Source organism: Mustela erminea, chromosome 3, assembly GCF_009829155.1.
Source record: "Mustela erminea isolate mMusErm1 chromosome 3, mMusErm1.Pri, whole genome shotgun sequence".
Lineage (NCBI taxonomy): Eukaryota > Metazoa > Chordata > Mammalia > Carnivora > Mustelidae > Mustela > Mustela erminea.
This window is the reverse complement of record NC_045616.1, coordinates 30,354,994-30,367,839: the sequence shown is the minus strand read 5'-3', so window position 1 is coordinate 30,367,839 and position 12,846 is coordinate 30,354,994.

The window sequence follows — 12,846 nt, the reverse complement described above, 5'->3', positions numbered from 1 at the left end:
TATATTCATACAATGGAATATTATTCAGCCATAAAAAGAAAGAAATACTGCTATTTGTGACAATATGGATGGACCTAGAAGGCATTACACTAAGTAAAAAAATGTCAATGATTTGTATACCATATGATCTCACCTGTATGTGGAATTTAAGAAACAAAACAGAGGATCATAGGGGAAAGGAGAGAAAAAATAAAACAAGATGAAACCAGAGAGGGAGCCAAACCATAAAGGACTTTTAATCATAGGAAACAAACTGAGGGTTGCTGGAGGGGGGGGTGGATAGGGTAACTGGGTGATGGACATTAAGGAGGGCACGTGATGTAACAAGCACTGGGTGTTGTACAAGACTGATGGATCACTGACCTCTATCTCTGAAACTAACAATACATTATATGTTACTTAATTGAATTTAAATAAAAAATTTAAAAATAATAAACAGAAATAAATGTGATCACATATAGAATGACAGAAATGAAATAACTCTCATTCAGTTGGGCTTTAAAAATCATTAGGCTATCATTGTTACTTTGGAATGTTCTGTAGGGGCGCCTGGGTGGCTCAGTCATTAATCATCCGTCTTACGCTCAGGTCCCGATCCCAGGGTTCTGGGGTCAAGCCCTGCATCGAGCTCCCTACTTGGCAGGAAGCCTGCTTCTCCCTCTCCCACGCCTCCTGCTTCTGTTCCCTCTCTCGCTGTATCTCTCTCTGTCAAATAAATAAATAAAATCTTTTAAAAATAAAAAATAAAAAAATTAAAATTAAAAACCAAGAATATATGCTACCACAGGGACTGAAAACACAGACCATTCTTGAATGTAGCTCCAACAATTCCAAAATATTACAGTATTTCTCTTGCAAAGAAGGCTGTTGGGCTTGTGCTTGGAGGGGGACAGGTGGGAAGGATAGCTGTGATTATGACTGTATAACTGGGAGTTCTCTCAATTAACTTCCATGTAGAACACAGTGTTTATATTTATTAGAAGATAAGTAATACTGCGGCACCTGAGTGGCTCAGCGGGTTAAGCCTCTGCCTTCAGCTCAGGTCACGATCTCAGGGTCCTGGGATGGAGCCCTGAATCAGGCTCTTTGCTCAGCAGGCAGCCTGCTTCCCCCTCTCTCTCTCTCTCTCTGCCTGATCTCTCTCTCTCTCTGTCAATAAATAAATAAAATCTTTTTAAAAAAAGAATATAAGTAACACAAACATACTGATTTGAAACACATACATGTATCATTAAAACTCATCAATAACCACAGCAATTGTTTAAAACTTAGATTATTTAAAGTTATTTTTAGGGGGGTGTATTATGTGACATAATTTAGAGTTGCCAGCATAGCAATGATAAAAGGCAGACCGACTTATAACTGATGTTTTATTTTTAAATTATCTGCAGACACACCCTTCATTGCCTACATTCTGGGTGGAAGCTTCCATTACCCATCTTTGGTCAGCCACCACATTCCTTACAGAAGGAACAGCACGTGCAAAGGCCCTGGGGTGGTAGCACGGAGAGCAAGGGGACAAGTGGCTGGGACAATGCCAGCAAGGGGGAGAGAAGGGGCTCAGAAGTTGAAGAGGATGAGGTAAAGCCTTATAAGACCACACTGAGGATTTCAGTTTTCACTCTGGGTGATGTGCAGAGGTCTAGCTGAGCACTGACATGTCCTGGGTGTATCTGAGAAGCTGGGTGAACCAGAGGACTCACCCATGGGAGATAAGGATATCACCCATATAGGGGAGGCCCAGAAAATAGGCAGTAGTTGCCAGATGAGGCAATGAGAACATGCTTTCTCCACAACCCAGGCTCTGTGGAAAGCCATCTTGGATGCAGAAATCCTCAGCCTCGGAGGACAAAGCTAAAGCATAGGGCATTTCTACCCCAGATGCTCTCCAAGAAAAGATTTCTGAAGGGAGGTTGTCACCCTTGTACTATCTGCAAAGACTTATCTACAGAAAAGAATGTAGCCAGCTTTGTTTCCTCTCATCTCCCCAAGGGATGTCCCACCTCTGGGCTAGAAAATGAAGGTGGGCTTTGCAATGGAGAAAAACAAATGCACCAAATTCAAGGCCACCATTGTGGTCCAGTCCAACATCAGAGTCTCTGAATGGCTCTAATGGAGTAGAATGCTTTTCTCCTCAAGGAGATGACAAGGGTGAGCCAGATCCTGCAACTTCCCACTGCTTTCTCCCTCCCATGGCCACTGATGGTATAAAAGTGGAAATGGTCTGAGTGATGGTGGCAGAGCCCCAGCTTCCTGAGGACACTCCGATCACACCACAACAGACTTCCTCACCCCTGGTGGATTCTGGACACACAGTGGGGCTCAGGCAGCAACAGCAGCCAGAGAAATCAGGGTGCTTCTGAAGATTCCTCAAGTTTTCCAGGGTCCTATCTTGTAAATATCTGCACCCAGGGCAACTGAGTTGTGGACCTACAATGGGAAGGAGGACATTCTTGGGATTGTGACTAGGACCCCAAGCCAATTAATAGAAACATTAAAAGACATGAAACTTCGTTTTTATGGGGAGGAACCTAAGCTGCTCCTGTCAGCGTGACGTCATCCACTTAGTAAATTAGCATAATGCCCTATAGATCAAGGTCGCCATGCACTAAGTTGTTGCCCAGAAACCGGATATATCCTATGACAGCATGAGGTCAGGTGTGAACTCTACCCTAAAGTTCATTCATTCATTGTTGCTCACAGCGTTTCAAGGCTTACTTGCTACAATGATGTGCTTCCTTCTCCTGGCCCTTCCTTCCTCTCAAGCTGAACAGTTCAGCTTTAATACTTTGTGTTTGGAGTGGGGGACCTCTTCTCTTCTCCACCTTGGTAATCCAAGGATACATGAGACAGCAGCCCTATAGTGGCCAGCCTCCAAGAGGACTCTGAATGATTCTTCCTTACTGATGTTCATGGCCCTGCATAGTCCCTTGTCACACTGAACAGCAATGACCTGTGTAACCAACAGGATCCTGTAGAAATGAGAACATGTGATTTCCAGGGCTGTGTCATAACGGCATTACACTTCTGCCTTACTCTGTCTTGGAACACTTACTTGAGGGAAGTCAGCCACCAAGTCAGGAGGACACTCCAGCAGCCCTGTGGAGAGCCCCATATGGTGAGGAACTGCCTACTGCCAAGAGCCAGATGAGTGAGCCACCTTGAGAGATCCTCCAGCCCCATCAGAGCCTTCAGATGATGTGGCCCTGAGTGACACTGTGACTGCACCTCATGCTAGATCCTGGGCCAGAACACCCAGCTGAGCTGCTCCAAATTCCTGACCCACAGAGAAATGATGAGAGATAATGCCTTTTATTTTAAGCCATGAAGCTTTAGTGTAATTTCTTACTAAAACAGACTAACTACTCTGGAGAAGCCACTTTTTACAGACTAACTTTACTGGTGGTGGTGGTGTTTTTAAAAATTCTCTGCAGACACACCCCTATTGCCTCCATCCTGGGAAGAAACTTCCATCACATACTCACTGTGTGGCTACATGGAAGCCGCCCTGCATTAACTCCTCTTCAAGAAGCCAACGTCAAGGGCATTGTGGATGTGAGCAATATAGCATCCCCAGACTTGGGTCCCTGAGTGTGGGCTTCAAGCCCACTGGAGTTCACATCCCTTGGAGACTACTAGTCCTCTCATCTGCTGGCTCCACTTTAAGCCAAGAAAAACAGTGGGACTAGGGAGTGTGAAAGTGGGCTGCCACCTGAAGCCTGCCGATCCACACTCTGCCCTAATCTGAATGAGTCCCTACCACTACCACATATTCTCAAGAATGTGCATGAGACCCTTTCTCATGTCCAGTTGATGGAGAATTCTTCCTATGACTTCAGTTTGACTATTTCAATAGAAAACCAGCAAGAGCCTTAGTCAAGCACACAAACGTGTGATGCCACTTTGGAAAAAGGAAATTACTAAAACCCTGCATTATGGAATGCTTGAGTGGCTCAGTCAGTTGTCTACCTTTGGCTCATGTCATGGTCCTGGAGTCCTGGGATCGAGCCCCACATTGGGCTCTCTGTTCAGCAGGGAGCCTGCTTCCCCCTCTCCCTCTGCCTGCATCTCTGCTTACTTGTGCTCTCTCTGTCAAATATATATAAAATCTTTTTAAAATAAAATAAAACCCTATGTATAGAAAAGATATAAAATCTTTTTAAAAATAAATAAAACCCTATGTATAGAATTCCAACACTAATATACCTATTAAAAAATTATAGGGCAGTGTATGGCAGGGGGCTGGAGGGGCAAACTCAGAGTCAGAGGGCGTTGCAGTGGAGATATTATTGGCCAACAGAATGGTGATGACCTCATTGGTGTGATGACCTCATTGTTGCTTCCATAATAAATCACCGTATTAGCTGACTCCTGACAGGGCAGGCTGTATTAGTTATCACAGCATTTCAAGATGCCCTGGCTTTTAACTCTCTCTTGGCCAAGGCCTTGTTAGGACCCCTTTGTTTACAAACACCCTATGGTATGTGCCAGGCTCTGTGCTGAAGGGCAGCAGAATACGCCCCCCCCAATTTGCATCTATGACATAAGGATTATTGAGCTAAAGCCACTTGAAAAATAGCAGGTACAAGAAAGGAACTTTGACTTTCCTTTACTTCCTGAAATCAGGAGATAAAAATCCCATGTGAAAGATGGTCTCTTTATCCCAGGAGGAGAGAAATGTTATAATCACTAGAAACACAGAGTGGAGGCCAAGAGAAATCTGTACAAATAGATTGTGTTAAAATAATTCTTATCTTGGGGCACCTGAGTGGCTCAGTGGGTTAAGCCTCTGCCTTTGGTTCAGGTCATGATCTCAGGGTCCTGGGTTCGAGCTCCTCATCGGGCTCTCTGCTCAGCGGGGAGCCTGCTTCCCTCTCTCTCTCTCTCTGCCTGCCTCTCTGTCTACTTGTGATTTCTGTCAAATAAATAAACTCTTAAAAATTTTAAAAAATAATTCTTATCTCTAGTCTCCCCATATATTTATTTTTCCACAATTGACTCTCTTTGTTCAACCTACTATATAAACACTTAGGCCTGGCCAATTCTCTGGGTCTCCATTTTCCTGTGGGGGTTCCCATGCACAAACAAAAATCTCCATGCTTTTCTCCTATTAATCTGTCCTATGTCAATTTAGTTCTCTGGACCAGCCGGAGACCTTAAGAGGATGGAGGTGAAGTTTTGCCTCCCTACAGTGCTGTGGTCTCTGTTTGTAGGTCACAATTCCATGGGACACTGCCTTTATCCCCATTCTGTACATAATAAAACTGAGACCCGAGACATTGAGGGCTTTCTTGAGGTCACATAGCCAGTAAATGGCAAAATCTAAGTCTGTCTGAGTCCCACGACTTTCTGCTACAATGTGCACAGGAGTGAGCTGGGTGAATTCAAAGAAGAGACCCTTGGACTGGCCTTGCAATGATCAGTATAAGTTTATCAGATCCAGGAGAAGTAAAGGAGAGAATACAGTGCTGAGCACCTCAAGTTTGTAAAATGGGGTTGAAACCCAAGGCTCCAGGGAAACAGGGGTGAGGGAAGAGGCTGCTGTAGGCAAAGGCCAGCTCACAAAGGGCCCTAAATACCAGGTCTGGGGGCTTGGAACTTACCTGGGTTGCTCTCAGCTGGGGAGATACAGTCAGACTCAGTGTTGGAAACCTGGGGACAGCATGGAGGCTGAATTGGAACAGCAGTTCCTAGCATGGGTGTGGATCAGAATCATCGAGCCTGCTCATAAAACACACCTGGAACCCACACTCAAAGCGTGTGATTCAGCCAGGCTGGAGAGAGACCCAGGGATCTGCATTTTAACATTTTCCATGGGATTCCGAGATGAGTCATCACTGAAGAAACACCAGTACAGTAATCCAGAGGGAGAGAAGCAGCAAGGAGACTAATTATGAGGTTGTCACCTGAGATAAATGATGAGTCCTGAACTCCCAACAGTGGTAAGGAAAATGGAAACAGCCTCACTGCTCTAGCAGGATAATGTTTTTATAATGTTACCCTTTGTTTTTCCTTTTTCTGGTAATCCATCCCCCAGCCCCTTCCAAATAGCTAGCCCATTATGTGCTCATTGCCCCTGGGGAGTGGGATGTGACAGGACAGAAAACAAGTCTTTCTGGTATGATGTATTGGGCTTGTTTCAATTAATACAGGAGTTGGGGGGTGGGGGGAAGTTATAGATGAATCATAACTGGCCAGGAGCTGATAACTGTGGAAGCTGGATGATGGCTGCAAGGGATTTGTTATAGAATTCTGTTTACATTTTTTTTTTTTTAAGTTTTATTTGAAAATTTTTAAGTATTGCTAGATTTGGTTTCATAAAGGACTTAGGGACAAGGAGGGATATCTCAGACAGAGCTGAAAAGTTTTAAGAATCTTCATGAGCTAAAGGAGGTAAGGAGGCTCTACCAGCGGGATACTTCTGTACCTCGGAGAAAGAAATACTCATCTGAGTTGTGTACCTGGGAAGAATACAGTGCATCCTCTCATCATCTGCTCAGTTCTGCTCTTCTTCCTCTTCGGGTCTGCCACATTCACAGCCCCAACAGGGCCTCCAGAGGGAGGGCCATCCAGTTGAGCACTGCCATGACTGGAAACAGGGGGGTGTCTACCGAGCTCAGGGTTCAGTTGCCCACACTGGGTGAATGCTCGACCCTGATGTTTGTCAGCAATTAGGCAATGTCCTGGCCTTCACCTGCCTCTTCTATGCTTCATTCTCCACGACGTTTAGAACCCTTGTCAGTAAAGACAGTGCCAACTACTGGGGGGTCCTCTGGAGACCCCAAAATGAGGGCTTCCAAGGTCTGGACAAAAGGGAGTGGAGAAGAGGAAGACGGAGGGGAGTGATGAGAGTTCACAGAGGCTGGAGTACAGGGCAGAAAACCCAGGAGCAGAGAGCAACCTTGCTCTGGGAAGCAGCAACACCCATCATGGAGATGTCTCTGAGGCACATCCAGCCAAAAAAAGGACCTTAGCTAAGCTCAGCAAGATCCTCACAGGCAAGAGTGGCACACAGCCGGAGGAGAGCTGGGGTCTCCAGCAGAAGTGCGAGTGAGAACAGCCAGGTCTCAGCAGCCACCAGTGGGACCAATGACATCTCCATGAGTATCTACGTAGACAAATGACACTGAGAACTAGATCCCCCAACACACACACACACACACACACACACACACACACACACACACACACACGGTCATGTACACACTCACACCCAAGTACTAGATGAGGCTCCAGAGCCTTAAACACAAGCCCCACAGAAGGAATAAAACCCTCAATTAGCTGAGATGAAGTTTCTGCCACTCCAGCAGAATGGGAGTTCAAAATAGAAATTAAGTTGAGTTATTAAAAAACTTTAATTACATTTCTTGCATAGGTGAATTCACGAACAGAGATTCCTCCTTGCTCCTTGCAAAATAGACATTTTGGAAGCAGAATCAACAAGACTTGGAGGTCAGATGGATGATAGGGTGGTGAGGAGAAGGAAGTCTCTCCTCCCCTTGAGAGATTTGTTTCCCAAACACCCCGGGCTAATTCAGGTTCTTTAATACTGTCTGCAAAGTTTTCCCACCTTCCCCTGATGGTCTTCTCTCAGGGCCCTGTAACATAGGTTCAATCATTCTTGCCTACTCAATTAATGATTAATCAATAACCAACTGCTCTAATAAAGCCATGTACTTAACTACTCATTTCCTATTTGCTACCTAGAAAAAGTATCTGTTAGAACTGCACCATGCACACTCTACTATACTCTAACAGTGACTCTAGTCACTCTAACAGTGAGGGCTGTAGGGCCTGGAAAAGGCCACAGCAACGCACTTCCCCCCACCAGAACACCTCATCTGGACTTCCTTATTTCATTGCTTTCCCTGGGCCAAGGCTCCACCACCCTCGCAGATGGTCCAAATCTCAACCTGGGATTCAAGACCTTTCACACTGGACCCAATCCCTCATCCTCTCCAACTTTATTCCTTCTCCTCTAAGCCCCCTCTCCCTCTCGGAGGAAGCAGACAGACTTAGCCCCAGATCTTCCTGTCCAAAGGGGCAAACCCATTCTCAAGGTTAGAAGGAGGAGGGCTGAGGGAGAGGGAAGGAGACCCTCCCTCAAAAAGTGCAAAGAAAGTCCTTAGTTAGGGGGTGCCTGGGTGGCTCAGTCAGTTAAGCATCTGCCTTCAGCTCAGATCAAGATCCCACGGTCCTGGCATGGAGCCCCGAGTCAGACTCCCTGCTTAGCAGGGAGTCTGCTTCTTCCTCTCCTTCTGCCTCTCCCCCTCCCCTGGACTGTGCTTGCTCTCTCCCTCTCTCAAGTAAATAAATAAATAATCTTTAAAATAAAATTTAAAAAATTTTTAAAGAAAGTCCTTAATCAGGCTGAGGTCCAACTCCAAGACTCAAGGGGAGGAAGGGGCCCTAATCATCTTTCCTCTGGTGGAAGCACTTCTTCCCGGAAGTCGACCAGGATGACAGTGGTGAGTTGGGTGGGACTCAGTAACTGCACTGGGACTGGCTGAAGCCCACATCTGTAGAAGGCCCAACATCACCCATGCAGATGGGAAACAATGCCAAGATGGTAAACTAGTTTGCACCGCCCTTAGAATTTCTCCCGCCCTCCTCTATACTTAAGCAACTAGTTAGTTCTGCACCCACCACATTGGGTGGAAGGACAACTAAGTCACAGGGTAGAACTGACAAACCACCCCAGATTTTGTGTTCCACACCCAAGCCTTTAACACTTTTGACTGTAGGCCTCCATAAAAGTAGTTTGGAAAAGTATACACTCTCGTGCACAAGACCAGCTAAATAAATTGTAGCACCCAGTCCAAAATGAAAATGTAGGCCTCTTGCTCAAACCTTATGAAGAATGTCAAGGGGATTAAAAAGTTCAGCTTATCATCATGAGCACTGAGTAACAGACAGAACTCTTGAATCACTGTATTGTACACCAAAACTAATATAATGCTGCTATGTTACCTATACTGGAACAAAAATAAAAATCTTAATAAAACTTAAAGAAAGAATTTCCAGAAGACAAAGGCAGGGCATTTGAGGCTCAGAGCCCTTCTGAATGTGGTGCCCTGAGTGACTGCCCAGGCCGGGTGTCCATGAAGCTGGCCCTGCCTTCATACATTTTTAAATTAGCACAGAAAAAACATTTATATAAATAAACAATTGCAAAAGATATAATTTCAGTATATTGTATAGTTGATTTAAAAATATTTTCTGGTTGCTTGGGTTGCTCAGTGGGTTAAAGCCTCTGCCTTCGGCTCAGGTCATGATCTCAGGGTCCTGGGATCGAGCCCTTGCATCAGGCTCTCTGCTCAGCAGGGAGCCTGCTTCCCCCCCCCCCTTTCTCTCTGCCTGCCTCTCTACCTACTTGTGATCTCTGTCAAATAAATTAAAAAAGAAAACTTAAAAAAAATTTTCTTCCAGTTCTTAGAGCAGCATAACAAGCTGATTTAATGTATGAGAAACGTTTGTCATGTTGGCTCATCAAAGTTGAATGGATAGTCAAACTATGGTACTTCCACACCACGGACTACTACCCAGCAGTAAGAAAGAATGCATATGGGTCCACACTACAACGTGCGTGAATCACAAAATAATTATGCTGAGGGAAAGAACTCAGGCAAGGCAGTTCATACTATATGAAATGCAAAATATTCATAGAGACAGAAAGCAGATCAGTGGTTGCCTGGGGAGAGGGGATGGAGTGGAGGGATGGATTACAGTCGGGTGGAGCCATGTGGCTAACATCTCACCCACAGAACGTGAGTGGAAAGGATGGATAGTCATTTCTGGGTATTGCTCATAAAAACATACCATGCAGCCCTCACTCTATCTTTTTCCCCATCTTCTAGATGACTGGAGAGAACACAGATGAAAGGACATGTCCTAAGAGAGAAGGGGACCGGATTCCTGAATGACTGCATGAAACAAATCCCCTCGGACTAGCATGGGACGTGACATGGAAAAAGAACTATACTACTATGGTATTAGACCCCTAACAGGTTGGGATTGTTTGTTACAGCTGTTGGCCCACCCTAACGAATACATAGTCCAGTGTCATCTCTGCCAAAAGCTAGCTGGCCAGTCTTGGCAAAGTTAAGGTTCCACCCTGGGGGCTTAGGCTGGTTTCCTGAGGTTGACAGACTGGACTCAGCAGCGATAGCGGTGAGGCCATCTGTGGGAGGAAGGAGTTGGTGTTGCCCGGCCAGTTTTGTCATAAAGCTGCTGAGAAAGTCCCAGAGTGGCTGTAGAAGGGGACTGCCTGACGGTCACAGGTGTCATACTGCCACCATGTAGAAGAGGTTCTCCCACAGTGAGAGCCTTTTGGTGAATGTCCATCTGAGACACAAATCACTTTATGCTCTGAAGCCATTCTGGGCACTTTATGCACATTTATCATCCTCAAAGCTTCCTGTCACTAACCTTCAGTCTGTTTCCTTCCAAATCTCTGCCCAATAGACTAAACCATTATCCAAAGCCCAGGAATCAGTGTGTCTGTACTTCAGGCCTTCTGGGCACACTTCCCTTTTCTAGGTCCCTTAGGCCCTCTTGAAGGCAGGCGGGAACCCCAGAGAAGCCACTTCTGGCTGAAGTCACATACTGTGCAGAGCCATCTATAATTTGGGCTTTAAACTTTTTTTCCTCAGGCAACTCATCATCAAACCATTGTAAATGATTCTCCATGAGACCATGAATACCAGAAGCAGGAGAGGAATGTAAACAACTTGCTCAGGCAGCCTACTGTACTTCTGTCTTCAGGGCTTGCTCAGACCCAAGCCACATACGTCACTCCTCTTAACAATGGAGTGCTGCTGACCGCCCCTGAATTTATGGCTGCATAGATGGAATAACATGGTAGCTCGGGTCAGATGATAATCTGGTATGCCATGGTCAGGCAACCAATTTCACCAGACCCCTGGAGCAAGCCAGGAGCATCTCAAAAGGAGAATAACTATTTGCCAAAGGAGGGTATAACTTTGTTCCAAAATCCGATGCCTAGTATAAGGACCAAAGGTAGAACTACTTACTCTGCAAACTGATCCAATAAGAAAACCTTCCCTCCTCATATGGTCCCCCATAAAGTTGACAGCTTTCAAGTGATGCAGTAATAGGTAAAAATAATTAAATACAGCGTATTTTACCATTTAAGTCTAAAGAAGCCCACCAAGTATGGTACCTGCTTATTAGTGATAGGGAGTATGATGTACGGCAACCTGTCCTTCATTTTAGGACAGACCCCTGGATAAGTGTAGATAGTGGAGAGACCCCTGGATAGTGTAGATAGTGGAGAGACCGCTGCATATTTGTTTTTTAAATTTATTTATTTGAAAGAGAGAGAGTGAACATGAGCGGGGAGGGGCAAAGGGAGGGAGAGAGCATCCCAAGTGGAATCCACACTGAGCACAGAGCCCAATGCAGGGCTTGATCTCAGGACCCTGAGATCACAACCTGAGTTGAAACCAAGAGTTGAAACACTTAACTGACTATGCCCCCTAGACACCCCTGCAGACAGACCACTGTTTGTGAGATTTATTATCTGCCTTCCAGCACACACATCATGCTTCCCAAATCATCTGGGGCCTCTCCTACTTCCTGTTCTCAAGGTCCATCAGAATGATGTCATCAGTGTCACAGTAGTTTAGCCTGGTAGCCCAAGGAATGGCGATTTGGTCAAAACTTCCCATAAAGTAAGTGTGTGTTCAGAGAGTGAGATACCCCTGAAGCAAGACAGTAAAGGTTTACTACGAGGAACACAGACTATTTCTAAAATTTGGCATAGAAGGAAAAGCATTTACTAGACCCATAGTTGTCAATTAGAGGCCAACAACTGCACCCATATGTTCCAAGAATGATCACTCTGAAAAAAAGCCCACACCTGGGGTCCTTACCAGAATAAGTTTGCCAGAATGCTCTGTCATTCTTCCGGACCATCTATCTTCTCCATCAATAAAAGAGAATGTGGCATACACACACACACACACCCCCCCACACACGTATACATATATATGTGAAAGAAATATATACAAAATACGTCTGTATAAGAACATATATTACATACGTAGTGTATGTGTACAATATATATAAAGGAATATATGAATATATTCATCCTTAAAAAAGAAGAAAATCCTGCCATTTCCAACAACATGGATGACTCTAGAGGACACTCTGCAAAGTGACATAAGCCCGTCACAAAAAGACAAATATTGCATGATCTCACTTATATGTGGAATATGTTTAAAAAAAAAAAAAAAAAAAAGCTGAACTCATAGTAACAGAAAGAATAGTGGTTACCAGAAGCTGGGTATGAAGAAAAAGAGGTTGCGTTTTGTTTGGGTTGTTTCATTTTTTGGTTTTTGTTGTTGTTTTTGTTTTTTTAAGTAGAATGGTGGTTGCCAGTGGCTGTGGGAAAGGAGAACGAGGAGTTATTTAATGAGTACGGAGTTTCAGTTTTGCGAGATGAAAAGAGCTCTGGAGAGGGATGGCAGTAATAGTTGGACCCAACGAGAATGTACTTAATACCACTGAACTATATGCTTAAAAATGGTTAGATCTTTAAGTTTTATGTTAGGCACATTTTAACACAATAAAAATAAATGGGAAAAAATGCTATCTATCTTCTATCCCGGCCAAACTAAGAAGTAATGTTCATGTAGTGGGAATCACTCTGAATTCTTTAAATCTTTGACAATGGCACTAATCCCTAGAAAGAGATGAAGTATTTTTCATTTACGTTCTTGCTAGTTAAGGAAAGCTCCAGGGCCATGTAGCCCTTCTTCTCAAAATAGCCCTTGTTCCCATTAATTAGGCTAATGTCATAATTCTGCTCTGCTGATGATTATC